We start from the raw sequence: 18,918 nt of genomic DNA, 5'->3' as shown, positions 1-18,918 counted from the left end.
TTCAAAAGCTTTTGTTGGTTTGACTCAGTGCAGTGAGAAAGAGAACCACAGCAGCTGGAAATGGAAAAAATGTTGCAATTTGGTCCCAAATTGAACTGAATCTACTGGAGCTTCAGGTGTGAAAACACCCTGAAGTGTCAAATGAAACTCTCTATTTGTTGTCTGTAGCTGCTTGACCTTTAGGGTCAAAGGGCAGTTAGTCTCTAGAGGTCATTGGGTGAAACACAGACACACAAGCATAGCAAAGTGGGAGGATTCAGTTGACCTAACAGTCAAAAACCATCCACACACGGTCAATGCAGAACCTTCTTCCTGCAGGGCAATAGAGTAACCGACTGCACCGACGTCCAGTTCTCTGATTTCTGAATGCAGTCTGGCTTTTTTAAAATCTTTACTCCATTTGTTTTATCTGGATTTCATTTTTAATGTGACTTGGCTCTGCAACAATCCAATTACTAAACCAGGTCAGTTTATAATCACCAGGGTTTCTGCAGGTTTCACCAACACAAACTTTTTAAAACCTTTTTAAGGTTGTTAACAATGAAATTTAACATCTGGAAAGAAAATCCAGCATTTTATAAATCGTACGATTTGCAACAGAAGTGAACCAATAGCAAAGACAAACGTCATCAAACTAACAGGTGATAAATTTACACCTTACCCATTATAAAAAAAGTTAGTTAGCTAGGGTTAGTTAGCTAGCTAGCAGTATTCACAGAATGCAATGATTATGTGTAGATGAGGTAAAATAGTCCGACCTCCACAACAAAATTTTAGACTTGTGATTGGTGTATTTAATGCTAACCTTCATTTTTGATGAACTTAAGACCTTTTAAGGCTTTAATTTTTGATACATTTATTTAAGACCTTTAAAGCTAAAGGTGTTATTGAGTTTAAGCTAATTTTAGTCTCTTCTTTCCGCTGTTAGAATGGCATCAATATTAGTTCAAAACAGGAACTTCAGGTTCCCCGGCAGGTCAGTTAAAGGTCAACATGTCCAAACATGATGATGATTAGCAAATCAGAGAAGCTGCAGGTCAGAGGGGGCTGATTGATTTCCTGAGTGATTATTGGATAAAGTTTGGAGAAAATAACTTTCCAGGTTTCTGCTCAGCTTCTTGTTCATGGTTAAATGATATTTTCTGACTGAGTTCAGTTGAGTTCACGCCTTCATGTTTTACTGACCGGCAGCGACATGAACACAAACCAGAAATGAAACCACTTCCTGTGTGTGTTTCTTCACACATCTGAGCAGCCTCATGTGTTTTCAGACCTTATGAGGACCCTGTGCTGAATCCTCGGCGCTTCAGTTTCTCTTCAGCAGGTCCGAAGTGTTTTCCTGGAGCTCAGGGCCATGCAGTGTGTAAGCTGCATGTGTGTGTGTGTGTGTGTGTGTGCGGGTGTGTGTGTGTGTGTGTGTGTGTGTGTGTGCGTGTGTGTGTGTGTGTGTGTCTGTGTGAGTGTCACTGGGGGTATTAGTGGGGAATTACTGGCAGTAAAAGCAAAAGCTCATTTTCACTCAAAGTTTTTCCTGTCTCAGGCTCCATCAATCTGATAAGTTTCCATTTCAGTGTTTTGCTGCTAATTTCCACAGAACTGTGACATCACAGCAGAACCAGGCATCCAGTCAGTCAACTCTCGGTCAAAATGCCTAAATTACAACTGAATGAACAGGAATAAACAACCAACACACAGCTTTCCATTCACCACATAACTGAGAAGAGAAAATAAAATATCTATCCCCTTTTAGTCTGACCCTCCTAAATAAAACCCAGTATAAACACTTCCCATATCAGCTAAAATAATTCCCAGTTGAATGTCATTTGGTCTGAATTCAGTAGGAGATTACAGCGTCATGACGGTGGATTAAGCAGGTCAGATTAGGAAATGATGTCACAAACTTTGAACACATCAAAACGCTGCGAAAAGATTCAGACTGGGGTGGAAGTTCACAAAAACAAACAATGTTAGAATGGTCTAGTCAAAGTCCAGGCTGTCTAGATGTGCAAAGCTGGAACAGAAATGAAACGTCACCAGGGCTGGATACTACGATGGAGTCTTAGGGCCATTCCAAGAAAATAAAATGTATATATATAAAAAACAGTAAAAGTATAAAATTATGAGAATAAAGTCGTATTATGATTTTATTCTCTGATATTTTTGTACATCCTTCTGCTTTTTTTCCACAAATGGCTGGTAATGAAAACTTAGCCCCTCATGTGCCATGTTTGCTATTGCCATGGTAACAGGGCAGCAGACACATTGTTTACATGGTTGTTCAGTCACACTGTTAGGAGTTCTGGTCCAGTTTACCCTGAAACCAGAAGCAGAACCGCTTTAGACCGTTTAACTCCGAGCAGCTTCAGGGACTCGTCAGGTTTGTGGACCTGTTAGCATCATGGACTAGTTAGCATCATGAGCTCATTAGCATCATAAACTTGTTAGCATCATGAGCTCATTAGCTTCATAAACTTGTTAGCATCATGAGCTCATTAGCTTCATAAACTTGTTAGCATCATGAGCTCATTAGCTTCATAAACTCGTTAGCATCATGAGCTCATTAGCTTCATAAACTCGTTAGCATCATGGACACTCAGAGCTGCGGGTCGAAGCAGCAATCAGAAGATTGTTTCTGCAGGTGTGTCCGTCCTCTTGCTCATGGCCCTCACCTGCCATGTTTGCATGTTGCCACGGTGACAGGACATTGTTGACATGGCTGCTCTGATATGAGCCGTTCTGATGCTGTTTACCCGTTCTGACCCAGCTCAGAGGTTTTTTTGTCCCGTGTCTCAGCCACACACTCGGCTCCGACTCCGGATCAGTTTTTCCGAGTGGCTGGAACGTGATGGAAGGAAAAAGTTCATATTTGCTCTCCTACCGCAGCTCTCCGCCTGTTGTTTTTCTCCCACTCTCCCTCCTCCTTCGGTGTTTTCTTTCAGACCTTTCTCCACTGCCGGGACAAGTTATATTTAGCCGGAGTATTTCAGGATTTTCCCACTTTGTTCTGTTTCCATTCTTCCTCACGACACCTCGGTTACAGCGTGGCATTGAGGACGAAGAGATCCAACTGTTACTGTGTCTCTAAACTCTCTGTCTGGGATTCCTCTTCCTCAGTCAACATTAAGTAGATTTTATTCATTTTGCGTCTTTCACATATCAAAAACAGAAAGCGCCTCGCAAACAGAGAACAAAAATAAAAACAAACTTCATGAAAGCAAATTAGATAATAAGCTAATAAGTCAAAACAAATAAAATATTGTTTTAGTCCGAGAAGTTGGATTTAAACATGGCGACACCCAGGTAGACGCTGTTTGAGCCACTCACAAACATTATTTTAAAGGTGAAATACTTCCTTCAACAAGTTAGGTTAGATTTATTATTAAAACACGTTCCTCACAGATTTTGCAGAAAATCATTCTTAGATACTGAGACTTTAGTCTGTTTTAGGTGTTTTTGTCACTTTAAATCCAAATAATTTGCTGCTGGCCACACCCCCATCTCAACTTTTACACTTGCATGTGAAAACGGCTGCAAAAAGGTGCACAATTATACAAACATTCATCTTTGAAAAGCAGAAGTGGCTCCTCCTGCACAACCAACAAGATCGCAGCAAGTGGTTTCTGAATGATAAGTCAACAACAAAACACTTGTCTTCCAGCAGCCATTGTACAGAACATGCAGCAGTAAAACCAGCTGACCAAACATGCTGGAGCTCAGTTTGAGTTACTAGGTAACGGGACTGGGGTTGCTAAGTAACGGGGGAGTGCCTGTTTAATGTCACTTAACAATAGGGAGGTTTTTGAAACGGCTCATTTTTTAGACACCAAAAAACATTAAATTATTGCCATAAAATCAGTTATCTGAGTTTTTTTAAGCATTTGGGCTGTTTTTTTTTAGAAGCAGTTGAAAAAATGAAAATGTAAAAATGTGCAAAATGTGTTTTTTGCACAAAAGGTTCCCTTTAAGTTTACTTTCCATAAGCAAACAGCACTTTTATTTGTTTAGCTTAGAGTTTCAGGTGCTACGTGTAACTTTTACCAGCGTGTCTTGCAAAATAAACAGCTTACTGTTGATGCGAGGAGCGGCCATCTTGAAATGCTAACTGCGAGTTTCTGAGTGAGACGTTTGCCCTGATTTTTCTGTCTTCGAAGTTTGAATTTCCGAATTCTGTCGACAAATAGAACGCACCACACCTGGTCTCTGTTCTTCGTGGTAAGCCAATCAACATCAAGAACGGAGCTCCTGGATTGGCTGATTAGCCGAGTAGCATGCAGGTAGCATGAGGTTAGCATGCAGCTAGCATGCAGCTAGGTATTTCAGCTTCCCAAGCTGCAATTCTTTTGTGTATTTTTGAGATGATTTGTGAAAAATATAAGCAAATAACTGGATTTTCAGAAATGAATTTTTAATCACTGTCCAGAAAATATTGAGATATTAATGTTTGAATTAAAAACTCTAATCATCAATGCTGTTAGAACTAATGCATTTTGCATTTTCCAAGTCTAAAGTTTCAACAGTGGCTGTTTTTGATCTACTCCGTGTTTGCTACGTGCAGACTGAAGCAGGCTTTTCCTTTGACTGAGCTATAAATATCTGCTCTGGTTGCCGACAGTTATTTTTATCCCAGCTGAGGCTAAATTTACTGAGCCGGGCGTCTCCCGCCGTTCTGCCGCAGGATGGCCCTCCCCCACCCGTTTCCAAACCAAAGAGCTGAGGTCAGTGAGTCTGAAAAATAAAGACGCAGCTTTGAATTTGAAACGGGTCAAAGGGAAACAGATTGTATAAGGAAACGTATTGTGTTGGGTGGGTGATAAATGTGCTCTGCATGTCCAATCACAGATAATTACAGCCTGAAAACAAAAAAGCTTTAAGTCTTGAGGGATTTTCTGTGTTTGAGTTGATCTGAGTGGCCAAACAAACAGAAGCTGCTTCTGATTCAACTTTAAAGGAGAAAAAACGGGTCAGAGCTCCTCAGTAGCTTCATCTAAGCACCATCACAGAGCCTCCTTTCTCTGCGTCCAACAGCCCACAATTACAGGCCATGTGCTGAGGTAACCCCCACCCGCACATCAACCCCACCCACCCATCCAAAACCACCGTTTGATGTCAAACCCAGCTTCCCCTCCCTCCTGCTGCTGCTGGTCCAAAAACCAGAGCAAATCCGAGTCCAACGCTGGAAACACCAGCTGAGATCAGACTGGAGAACCTGGATCCCCATTTCCTTCCCCCGAAGCTCAAACGTCCATTTAGTCGGCCATATTTACAGATTACATTTATAGCAATAAGCATATTTCTCAACATGATGGAAAGTGACACAAGAACAACTATTTTAACCAAACGAAATAAAATAATAAAATAAAGTGATGAGGATTAGCTGTTAGCTAGTCCAGCACTCTTCTGGTGGTGAGTTTCCATTGTGTTTTGAATGTTAGCAGGTGATTAGCTTAGCTATCAGAATGTTAACAAAGTTATCAAATAGTTAGCAGTTTTATCAGATAACTAGTATAGTTATCTAGCACTTAGCAAACATAGCAGGCAGTTAGCAGGTGGTTAGCAGAATTATTGGGCTGTTAGCAAAATTAGCAGATGGTTAATGGAGTTATTATTGGGAAGTTAGTAGAGTTAGCAGGTAGTTAGCTAAACTAGCAGACAATAAGCAGAATGTCCAGATAGTAATAATAGTTTGTAGGTGGCTAGCTAAAGTAACAGAGTTAGCATATGGTTAGCAGAGATTAGAAAGATATTTATTGTCCATAGAAATGGGAATTTGGGTTACATAATCTATCAGATGACTCCCATTAAACAACACAAATTACACAACACCATAAACATTCATTATAATATTTTAAAAAGAAAACCAAAATGTGATCTAAAATAGTTTGTACATTTATTATTCCCCTGGTTTAAGAGTTTGAGGGAATATAGCAGGCAGTTAGCAGAGTTAGCATTCCCTGCACCCTGACGTGTGGCTGCAGCAGAGGGCCTAAAGTCTTTATCCGTCTATTTTTAGCACAAATGATCCCTTGTGAAATTTTTTTCTCTTTTTTAATTCAGGATTTTTTTTCAGTAATAATAGGTAAGATAAAAATATAGCAGAAGTAAAATGTAGAGATATTTTATGCTATCCTGCTGCAATGCCAGTAAATGTTGCTTCTCATCTTCCTTATTAGGTAACATATAGTAGAGTTTAGCATGTAGATTCTGATCTCATCTCCCATGATTATGTTGCATAACATGCCAGGAAGTGATAATCTTACCACGTTTTAGCGTCTCTGGCCTCAGAGGCCACAGGTGATACCAGGCTGGTGAAAACGAGCAGGTAGCACAGAAAACCTCCTGCTCTGATAAAGCTGCAGTTTCTGCAACTTTTACTTATTTGGAGGACATCTTATGTGTTCCTGGAATCATGTCTGAAGCAGCGGTGCGATCTGCATGGAGTTACAGTTGACTTGAGTTTTTTAAAGATAGTGCATAAGGTGTAAAATGCTGAGAAAAATAAAAGTATTTATTTTTTCCCCGAGAATTACACTTTTAATCAAGATTGCTGAGGTTATCAACACTTTAACTCAAAGTATTTATTTCAAAGGCCCTTCATTTTCTGTTTTGATGTTTGAATCAGGAGCATGAAATGTTTTAAGACTCAACACTAATAACTAAAGATGTGAAATGAGACATTTGAAGCAAATTTAATCATTTCTGAGGAGCTGCTTTGAGTTTTCTCAGAGAGGAAAAGTTAAAAGCTGCTTCAATTTTTAGCTTTTAGTCTCAGCTTAAACTGAGAAACAAGATGAGTCAGTTGGTTAAGAGTCAAACGCACCGTTTTATTTTACGACCTTTCAGTCGGTCTATTTCTCGTTCAGGCTGCTGTTGGTATCAGTTTCTCTCATTATTCAAATCTGAAGAGCAGAAGCTGAAGCCCTGCAGCGGAGCCGCGATCTGGACCTTCCAGTCAGCCTCCAGGTGTCTGATGCAAACGAGGCCGGGTCCGGCCGGGTCCGTTATCAGCAGGCCGAGGCGTCACGCCGCAAACTGTGATCCAATCAGGTGCAAATACACACTGCAGAATAAACACTTACAGAAATCAAGCTTGCAAAGCTTTTTCAGACAGTCTGGGTGAAACGTGGATCAGAACTTCAAACCGTGTTTCTGCAGGAACATTCAAGAACTTTTCAAGGTAAGTTTTCAAACTTTTCCAGATATTTTGGAGATAAAAAATAGACAGTTTCAATTCATGACTATATGACATCATTTATTATTTACTATTACATCTTGTGAAACTTAAATATAACAAAATTTTACACTATAAACCTGAAAACAAAAACACTTTTCCAGCAGCTCATTTTAAATAAATAATTCCTTAATGTTGATGAAACAGTTTTAGGTCCACAAGTAGACTGTTTCACTTACAGCAAGACATTTTTCCCATGTTAGAAGTGAAACAATAACTAAGATATTTGCAACAAAAACTAGACAAAAAATACTTGGTAAGAGTTAATATCCTTATGAGCTGCAAATGCAACTAAAATTTATTAAATCTTTGAGTGTTTTCTGCTATGTTAAATAAAAAAGTAACAGAAAGTAAGTACACCCCCTGATTTAACAGCTAGTCGAACTGTTACTGGTCATTTGTTTTTCTTTGTCAGTCAGTCACATGTTGTGGAGTTATTTTCTTTACACTGAATGTTCGTGATAGATAAAATCTAAATAAACCATTTAACTTTAACGCTTTGAGGTGTAAATCCGTTTCTGACGCGTCGCTGAGGCGGGACAGCTGACCGCAGCAAACATGGCCGATCAGCGGGGCGCTCCGATCAAAGAGCCCAGGATGTGAATGTGAATGAAGCAGCAGCTCAGGTGTAAATGTGCTGCAGTCAGGTGATGACGTGGGGCGGACGCTGCCTGAGGCCCCCTGTGGTGAGGCCCTGCAGCCGACCAGAGGCTGGAAACTGCACTGAAGTACCACGACTTCAACATGTTTCCTCCAGCAAAACTAAAAAGTATCCGTCCAGGAAATTACTCAGTAAGAGTAAAAAAGTATTTGGTAAAAAGTCGACTCAAGTGCTAATCAAATCATTTCATATTTAAAAGTTACATCATCAAAATATAAAGTCAAATGGAAATGTTGGTATTTTAAGGACTAAAATGACAATAATTCATACAAGCAACAAAAAAAGAACAAAAACTTTTTTTTTTCCAAATCAGTAAAAACTGATGAAACTTTAACAGAAACTGCAGGTGTGTGTTTGGTGAATTTTGATTTAAAACATGTTTGTTTTTCATTCAATGGGTAGAAAATCCAGAAATTTTACTCAATTTAGAGCAGAAATACTTTATAATAAAATGACTCAAGTAAAAGTAAAAAATACAGCGTAGTAAAAATACTCCTAAAAGTACGTTTTCCAAAAAGTTACTCAAGTAACTGAGTAAATGTAACTAGTTACTCCTGACCTTTACCTGCTGCAGCAGGAAAAGGTCAGGAATCAAAAGGAAACCTGGATGAAAAATCCTCAGAGTTTAATCAGAAAACAGACGTTAGCATGAACACAATCAGCTCTTCCTCTTGCCGTTTCTCTGGGTGTGAGGAAGTGTGTGAGGAAGTGTGTGTGGTTTCTGAGGAGAAAAGTGAAGCCAGACGCAGCGGCTGCAGCGCGTCTTCTTCCTCTTTCCTGGAAGTCGGGTCGCGTTCTGACGGAGCGGGTCACCGGCGGAGGAGTCCGAGGAAAACGCTGCAGCGAGAATTCACAAACTGACCAGGAAGTTTCCACCACAGAAAAACGGGTTTGCTTCGAGGTTTTAAACCAGGGGTGTACAAACTTTTTGTCAAATCAGAAATAAATAAACAAAGCATACAGTAATTCTAATAAAATAAGTAAAGAAGCCAGTGTTTTTTGTAGGAAAGGGAAGTTTAAATGATTGTAGATCTGAAACATAAAACATTTCATGTGATTAAAAGGGAAGAATCAAAATCAACTTTTTAATAATCTTTTCATCATGTCATAATGTTACCTGGAGTTTTGCCTTGACTCTCTCATCCATGTTTAAAAAAAAAAAAATCCTGTAATCTCCATGGCAACCATTCAGCTGACTTCCTAAAATTGGGCCTCTGTCTCTTTAAGAAGCTCCTGCTCTTTCTGAAGCTCCGCCTCCAGGAAGTCGTCCCAACATGGCTCCTCTATTAACCCTTTAACATTTTTACCAGCGTTGCTCTGAGCAGCAGCTCCTATGATGAGCTCAGCAGCTGTTTGCTAATTGCTGCTGGCTAGTCTGAAGGAGCTGAAAGGGGGAGGAGCTTCGCCTGGAAAGTGGAGCTAGGTCCACCCAGGTGTTTTGCACAGCTGAATGGTTGCCATGGAGATTAAAGGATTAATCAAAGCAACACTGCAGGGAACAATTTTATAACATCATAGAAAGACTTTTAAAAAGTTGATTTTTATGTGACACTGTCCCTTTAAGAGCTACTATACCTTTAGTTTTGAGCTAAATTTGAAGCACTGAGTGAGGGAAAGAAAATGCACAAAGTTAAAATCAATAATTGTTCTGTAAATGACAACAGGTCACAGTCATTGTGTTTGTCGAGGACAGACAGAGAGACAGACAGAGAGACAGACAGACAGAGAGACAGAGAGACAGAGAGACAGACAGAGAGACAGACAGACAGACAGACAGACAGACAGACAGACAGACAGACAGACAGACAGACAGACAGACAGACAGCCTGGAGAACTTTCTACGGGAAAGAACCAAAAAACGTGCAAACGGTTAACTGATGTAACTCTAATTACACACAGAAAGAGGACAAATTGTGTTTTTCTTTAATGTTGTTGTTTTACAGGCAGACCTTTTAAAGTCCAACTGAGCATGAGAATCCTGCAGCATCACTGGGCGAGTTAAAGAGGAGAACAGCGTGTTTCCTCCAGCGGCGAGGCGCTGCAGATGGTTCTGCTCTTCAGATCGCGCCGCTTTGAGTTCGGATGTGATGGATGTGGTTTCGGTCGGAGCCACATCAGTCAGCAGCGATCTCTGTGACTGGACCCGTGTGTGTGTGTGTGTGTGTGTGTGTGTGTGTGTGTGTGTGTGTGTGTGTGTGTGTGTGTGTGTGTGTGTGTGTGTGTGTGTGAGGAGTCCATCAGCGCTTAGCGGCGACGCGCGTGGCAGGAATTACTTACCGATGTTAACCCGCCACAATAAAAGCCCGCTCTTGGCGCTCAGTCTGAGGAGCCTCTGGCTCTCAGGAGCCTGAATGCGCCTTTCATCAGCTGACTCACCGGCAGCAGCTGCAGGCGGAGGCCCGGGCCGCGGGGGGAACCAGAGGCCCGATAAGGAGCGGGCTTCCTGGGACGTTTGAGACTCTCATCAAAGCCGCGGTTCGGATGTGTGAGAACAAAGTGGAGCCTGATGAGTAAAATCCACATCAAGCTTTTATTCCGGGCCACATTTCACTCGGGTTTGAACAGTTGTGATTTCTTCATGCTGTCTGCTGCACATACACTGCAAAAACACAAAATCTACCAAGTATTTGTAGTTTAGTTTCTACAAATATCTTAGTACACTTCACATAAGACAAAACTAACTTCATAACTTTTCCGCAAGCTATAAAAGCTTGATTTTAGTCAATCATTAGGTTTTTTATGCTTCCATTTGGGTCTCAACTGCTTCTAAAAACAAAGTGCTTAAACAAACACTCAGCTCTTTTTTGGGCAATAAGTTCATGGTTTAATGTCTTCTGGTGTCTGGAAAATGAGCTGTTTCAAAAACGTTCGGAATACAACTTCAGGCACTGCCCTGTTACCTAGCAACCCCAGCAGCGTTCCGCCCGTTACCTAGCAACCCAAGTAGATTCCCAGCCCGTTTGGTCAGTTGATCTTACTGCTGTCTGTACTGTACAATGGCTGCTGGAAAAGAAAAAGTGTTATGCTGTTGACTTACCAACCAGAAACCACATTCCACATTCTGGTTGGTTGTGCACGAGGCTCCACTTCTGCTTTTCAAAGATGTACAGTTGTATAATTGTGCATTTGTTTTCAGGCATTTTTCACGAGTGTGAATGTTGCGCAAAAACCCCCCAAAAAACAAAACACAGAGACTTATCCTAACCCAGGGGGGTCCAAAGGCCCGGCATCCTGCGTGTTTTAATTCTCTCCCTGGTTTAACACACCTGGATCCAATCATGGCTCGTTAGAGGCCTTAGGAGAATACTGACATGCTGAGAAGGTTGTTACTTCCACCATAACAGGTCACCTTTAGAGAAGACTGCGAATGAACTGATGTTCCGCACAACAACAAACATCTGACGAACAAACGGTTCTAATGTCGTGAAGCTACCGGAGACGTTTGGTGAGGAAAACATCAGGTGACATAAAAGCAAAACCTGCAGCTGTGAGCGTCTAACGTACTGAAACTTCCTGACAGGGATCTGAAGATGGAACAAATTTGAATTTCAAAATAAGACAAACATTTTCATGCCAAAAAAACTCTTAATTAGTCTCAGAGAGAGGAATGGCCGAGTCAGTCACCTGGATGAAATATTTGAAAATTGATGAACAGCAAGAACGTAAAAACTCCAGATTTGACTAAAAATGTGTTAAATTCTCACCTGAGCAGAGAAAGGAATCATTTCACAGCATGAAAATATTTTCCAAGCTGATGTTTGTGTTAATTAAAGGTCAGATTTGGTTGCATCTCACTGAAAGTTGTCTGTTTTTGCTCGGATGTCCTGAAAACAGGTTTTATTATTCTCGGCTCTTCAGCTTTTCCAACGTGACATTTAGAATCTTTGATTGAAGCGACGCCTCAGACAGTGAAACCTGTCAGAAACCTGACTCACTCTCTGCCTCTGACAGGAAAAACAAAGGAACATTTCTGTAAAAATGACTCCATTTCTGCTGCTCGTCTGCTTTTCTGCCTTTGTTTCATCAAAGAAGGAATCACAGGGCCGCTTCCCTCCACCTGAGCTGCTCAGTCACTTCTCACCCTGCAAACATGAAGCAAACATGAAGCAAACCTTCGCGAGGCCTTCAGGCGCAGCGCTGAGTCAGGGCCGACGCAGTACTTCACTTTCTCACCCAGAGGCTGACTCAGAGCGCTGATGGACGGATTTACATCTCTCTGCTGTGAATCAGACAGAGCTTCACCTATCAGTCACTGCAGAGACAAACGAGCGAGGCGGCAACCGAATGTCGAACCCTGCCGTGGGATTTTAATCACTTTGGTTGTGAAATGCTGCGACTGTCGCTGCTGATGTGTTTTTGTTTGCATGCTCAGCTCCAGGAGGATTCTGGGAAGTTAACCAGCATGAACATTCAGTCTTGGCTGATTATAAACTGCTGCAGTCAAATCATTTCCAGATGATAAAAATTCAGTTTAGAAAAAGAAACATTGTTTTCTGTGCTAATTCATAAAGTTTTTGTAATTTAACAATGCGTTTGCATCCCTACAATGGGGTTAAGTTTGGAGTTTAACAGTTTATTCATGCAGTTATGTTAAGGAATCAATATCCTAATTATACAGGGTTTATTAGTTTGTGGTTATTTATTGCTCATGCAGGGTTCGAACAGAGAAGCTGTTGCTGCAACGCAACGTCTTGGAAAAGCAGGATGAAATTTTAGATTAATCTAAAATTAAAAAAAATAATTCTCACAGATCTTCAACTTTTGGAGCCTACAAGTTTCAAAGATTTTCCTAAAAATAATTCTGAGATTAATTTTAAATTTTCCTTTTTAATTTTTTTTTCTTGCAAATTTCCAACTTTTTAACTCAGAAAATTCTAGAAAATATAAGTTTTTGCCTGGAAATCTTTATTCTAACTAGAATGGTCCTAATACTCTTGTGAAAGCTGTGGAGTTTAGGAAGTGGACTACAGGGCAGGGCATTCTGGGTAAATGCAAATAAATCAAACATGCTAGCCTAGCGCTAGCAGGAGAAATGACTCATGGTCTTTTACCAAAGACAAAAGAGAAATCCAGCTAAAATTTGATCCCATTCCATTTTTGCTTACACTTGGTGAAGAAGGAAGTTGCGTTAAGTGTCTTCTGAGGTTTTTGTGTCGCTCCCTTCAGTGGTTTTTGCCACAGCGCCCCCACAGGCCAGGAGGGGAACAGGCTTTTACTCTGTGAGGAAGACAGAAAGAGCTGAAATGATGCGGTTTTGGTCCCAAATCAAAAACATTTTCTTCATGAAATGCAAACAGAAATGGAGTAACGTCAGATATTAGAGGTTGGAGGATTTTTCTTTTGTCTTTAGCAAAAGACCGACAGCCAATTCTCATGCCAGCGTTAGCGTTAAGTGTTTGTTTTGGTTGTATTTACCCAGAATGCCTGGCGCTGTAGTCCACTTCCTGCTTTTGGAGTGATTTCCTGTCTGCTCGGCATTCAAACCGAACCAGAGTTCACTTCAGCCGAACCCAGAACGACGTTTGTAGGCGGATCAGAACCGGAACGAAAGTCCGGTTCGTTCCTCCATAAACGAACCGGAATTTCTACAGACGGACTGGAGTTTGATTAAATCGGACTGAACAGAGGTGATGTGAACGAACCCTAACTGAGTCAGATCAGTTTTCATTGTGCAAACAGATAATATTTATAGGTATTCCTTGTTGTCAGGCCATTCAGATGATAATATCTGGAAGCTAAATGATGACCAGCTGGAACTCATCCATATTGACTGGAAGCAGTCATGCATTTGCTGCATTGTTGTTGCAGAAAGCTGCAGAGTTTTATCACCTTGCATGAAAACGTGATCATAATGTCTTCCCTCTCGGTTGTTTGAGGACACGTTTTTATTTTCCTGTTGTCAAACCTTGAAATCTCAGCAGAACTTCTTCTTCTTCTGGGATCATTAAAAAACTTTTTTTCTCCTGAAGAAAGTTGGAGTTGTTGTGTAACCGTCTGGCGGAGAACATCTGCCGTCTGCCCAGATGTTGGAGTTGTTTACGTGATTAAAGCTCAGATCCTGTCTGGTTCTGTGTTGTGTCTGTCCAGCCCGGTTCTGCCTTCTCTGACTCATCGGGTCTTTGCTGAACTCTCACTATAAGCCTGAGTCACAGAAAAACTTTGTGCCTGAGTTGTTTTCAGGAAGTCCTGAAGTGTTACGGCCCACCGGGAAGGAAAGAGGGAAGTCCTGTTTGGACTGCAGCTTCAGTTGATCTGAATATTTTGGGTTTCCGAGTCTCAGATATATGAAAATAGAAGCTGCTGACAAAGTTTGCATACTGTTTTCATGTCTCAGTGTCTGAACAAGAATCTAGACTATGACTCAGTTTTTCCACATTTTCTGCAGTTTTGAACTTTTCTGCTCAGACAGACATGTTTCCTTTTTCTTCGTTGGTTGTGTTTTATCCAGGTTTTACTTTTTTCTCTTTATAGCTGCTCCTTCTCATGAAGGCAGTGTGTAGCGCTAACCAAAAGGATAGCATGATGCTAAAGCTCTGTACTGTATTGATAATTTTGCTCATTTGACCAGAAATCATGCAGGATATCAGTAAATTATTAACAGTTTTCGGTTTAATACATTCTGTAGTTCTGCAGTGATGTGTGGAAAAAAATAAGAATTTCATAGTAATAAAAATTGCAACATAAAACACATTGTTACCAAAAGCAGCACAAAATGATCCAAATTAACGAGCAACTGAGTAACTTTACAAACCCAACAGAGTGTGTTTGTATTTCTGCGTTGAAAGACGACAGACTGATGAGCAGCGATGGGCTGCAGCTGCTGGCAGGAAGGATCTGCGGTAACGCTGCTGCTGCTGCGTTTCCGTTACAAATGTGTTCAAAACTTTACTATAATCTGTTGCGGCGTAAAGAAACGTGAATAAAATCACACGTGAAAAAATTTGTTCACATGATAAATAAAAACATGAAGCGCCTCAACCAACTACTTCCTGTCGTCGTCTTCTTCATGGTTTCTGCCAGTGGTAACATCCTGTTGATCCTGTGACTCGTGTGACAGGAAAAAAGTTTTTCCTTTCCAGTTTTGCAAAATAAACCAATTTAGATGTTTTTTTTTTTCAAAATTAGTATTTCCATAAAATAGATTTTCAAAATGTCAAATTGTGCAATTATGTGGTGAAAGATGTGTGTGTGTGTGTGTGTGTGTGTGGGTGTGCGTGTGTGTGTGTGTGTGCGTGTGTGTGTGTGTGTGTGTGTGTGTGTGTGTGTGTGTGTGTGTGTGTGTGTGTGTGTGTGTGTGTGTGTGTGTGGCGACTCGTCCCGGGTGCAGAGCGCCCTGGGCAGGAAGCCAAGTTGAAACGTTTGCAGTTTTCCACTGTGGGTCTTTAATTGTTGCATTTATTAAATTTCTAATAAATGCAACATTATTATTTTTCTGTCTCATTGAAATTAATGTCGTCATCATTTCTAGATATCTTCAATTACATGATGTTAACGATGTTTGTGTAAAATAAAAAGCTTTAAATAAGTCCTGAATCAATCCACGTTATGACCTGGAGCTCCTTCTGAGCACAAATATCAGTCAGAGGTCAGAGGTCAGAGGTCAGCCAGCGCAGAAAGTTTCCACCGGAGGCGCAGTGAAACCGTCCCGGTCCTGCTGCAGCAACCGAGACGTTTTGATTCAGTCTTTATGCAAATTAGATGCAAAACTCAAAGAAAAAAGCTCAGCAGTTAAAACTGACAAATAAATCATGATTAAATTTAAGTGAGATCAATAATTTCCATTTGCATGATTGATCGTTTGGGGTTTTGGTCTCAGCTAGTCCAATTCTTCATTGTTCATTTTATTTGTTTTGGATATTTAAAATGTCTTCCAGTTCCAGTGTTAAATACTGGTTACAATTTAAAGTGCAGAAATCTCTGACAATGTGTTTTTCCATTATTACCACCATCTTGGTTTAAAATATTATATCATCGTTTATCGTGATAAAGCCGAACAATTTATCGTCCAGCTGCAGAAATGAATTTGAAACATTTCAGTTGTTTTAGTAGGAAACATTTCTTGCACAGAACAAGTGGATTAGCTGAGGCCCTGACCCAGTAAGAGCTGAACTGGATCAACTGACAGAAACGGTTTTATTAAACTCTGCGCCTATCGTACAACGATGTGGTCGTTTGTTCCAGCTCTGCTCCACAATGGCTCCGCCCGTCTGCGCTTAAATCAAGCTGCTCTGGCTCCAGACGTGTGGTAAACCCAAACTCCAGACTTTAATCCGTCGCTGCAGAAACCGGAGGGGGACCACACAGACGCTGCAGACCGGATTCACACAGTCTGACTCCTACACAGCATTTACAGACAGTGATTCAGGCGTCTGAGAGGTGTTTCCACCGGCAGACTTCTCCCAGGAATCATTTGCTTTAACAGATATTTTAATCTCCAGTCTGCTCAGTTTTCCCTCCTGCTTTTTTTCTGTCTCAGTCTCAGTCTGGGTGTCTCTCTGCAGATCTCCCTTCAGGCCTGTTAAACTGTGTGCAAACCAAACATCAAACACACTTTCCACATCACAGTTTGCACAGTTCATCAAGCAGCAGAGCCTCTATATGAACGATTCTCTGTTCCTCAAAGAGCTGCTGGTGCTGCTGCAGCAGCTGCTGGTGTTTCTGCTGCTGCATGACGGTTTTCTGGGTGTTGGCCCTGCCATGCATTCCTGCGTCCCGAGCAGCCGGACAGGAATGAGAGGAACGCAGCAGACATGTGACAACGCTGACAGCGCAGGACTGTCTGCATCAACGTTGCATCAGACCGTTTATGATCCGCAGATCAGCAGCCGACAAAAAAACTGCCTCAGATCAGAAATCTATTTTACAAGAGTTACATTATTCACGATAATATTGTTAGCAACAGTAATTATCTTCCCAAACTTTAGCACGTTAGCATTAGCATTCTATGAATACCGTGATGGTTTAGCACCGTAGTGTTAGCAGAACTTGCGTTTAAGATTAGCGCTCTGCGGTTAGCGCAGCTAGCACTGCCCACTGTGTGAATGATCTTCCTCTGAGCTGCAGTTCGTCCAGCAGACGAAGGTTTTCTTTTCAGGCTAAATGTTCCTCCTACGTTGTGAAAATCGACATGTTGGAATGTACAGCAAGTCCACTAAACTTTAGATGGAAACTTGATCCTTAATATTTGAACACACTAATGTTGGTATTGCAGCCAAATTGTGTTTATTTTGATCATTTCTGCTCTCCTCTCTTCTTTTTCAATAACAAGAGTCCAAAGTGTGGCCAGGGGGCCGTTTGTGGCCCTTAAAATGACTTTGATCTGCCCCTGACTACAAGTCAATGAAAGTAAAAATTTGGCCAACAGAATAGAAAGTAAATGTTGACCGAGACATTTTTAATTGATTTGTTTTCCAGTCTGAAAATGTTTTTATTGCTCTGCAGACAGAGAGGAAGACGGGAAGACAGGATTGGTCAGAGACGTTTCCCTGGGGGTCACGGAGGTCACGTCTCACCCTCCTCTTCCTCCTCTTCCTCCTCGTCCTCCTGGAAGCAGCAGCTGTCTCTGCGTCCTCCTGCCTCCGTCTCTCAGGTTTTTCTGAACTTATCGTGTTTGTGTGACGCTCAGGCTGAGCCGATGCTGCAGCTGTTCGCTGGCGCCCCACTCCGTTTCATCTGAGCGTCCGCCATGTTTCAGCTGAATGCTTCAGGTTGGGTATCTGGATTCTGATTCTGGATGACGGATCTTGCAGTGACCCGGCGGATCCTCTCTGCGGCTGCTGACCGGCCGCAGGACCGGTCCAACCCCCGAGAAACGGCAAACACACGACACACTTCACCTCCCAGTGACCCGCAAATAAAGACGCCGCGTCTTTAAAATGCTCCGGACTCGTTCTGGTTTACATTTATTTTTAATCTCCATCTGGTCCAAAATGTATAAACATTAAATCTTTTTTCAAATAAATGAAAACCCAACAACAGATCCAGAAAACATTTCTGTTTTTGTGTCATCTTAGAGTTAACAGAAAAATATTCAACATTTTTAAACTCAATCAAGGCAACAAAATAAAAACCCAAAATACAGAAACAAACATAAACTAAAGAAAATAAATGGGGAAAAACAAGTTATAAAAATCACAAACAGTTTTTCTGAGTAAAATGATCACATCATTAAATAGGAGGAAGAAAATGAAATAAAATTAGATAAAACATGGAAAAAATGATCAACTGTATAATAAGATTTACTACAGAGTTTTAGAGCCAAACTATTAAAAATCACACTTTTTAATTCATTTTAATTGTATGAGAATAAGGTCGAAATAATACAAAAATTAAGTCAGATTATTTGAGAATGACATCAGATTATCACAATAAAGTCATAGGAGAATAAATTTGAGTTAAAACAAGAATAAAGTTGTAATATTACAATTTTATTCTTGAATTAATTCAACTTTATTCTGGTCATTTAATTAATTTTCTTCTGATTTTTAATTCTCCATTGTAATGTTTAGACAGAACTGGATGAAATTGTTTCAGTGGAGTTGATGTGTGTCGGTGTGTGTCGGTGTGTGTCAGTGTGTGTCGGTGTGTGTGGGGCCTCGGCCGGGCTCGGGCCTCACAGAGGTCACAGGGGTCACGGTGCCTGTTCTCAGGGTCATGACCTCCTCATGTTCGGACTCCAACATGTGGTCGTTTACCTGAGGAGGTGAGAAATGGTCCTTAACTGCAGAGGTCGCGACCTCCCAGAACTCCCAGTATGCTGACCGCGCACCCAGCAGTCAGCTGTCTGCGTTTAACACACACACACACACACACACACACACACACACACACATACACACCCACACCCACGCATGCACACGCAGATGGAGCTGTCATCTGTGACATGCAGAGGCTTGAAAAAATTGAAAAAATAGAAATTAGAAGGAGAATGAAGGGAACCAGTACAAACAGTTTTTCTTCACTGGTAGAACTGGCGGAGCAGGAAAACGTTTCTGTCCGTTTCTCTTCTCTTTACGACGTGACATAAAAC

This window comes from Xiphophorus maculatus, chromosome 9 (assembly GCF_002775205.1).
Source record: "Xiphophorus maculatus strain JP 163 A chromosome 9, X_maculatus-5.0-male, whole genome shotgun sequence".
NCBI lineage: Eukaryota > Metazoa > Chordata > Actinopteri > Cyprinodontiformes > Poeciliidae > Xiphophorus > Xiphophorus maculatus.
This window is presented reverse-complemented; position numbering follows the sequence as displayed.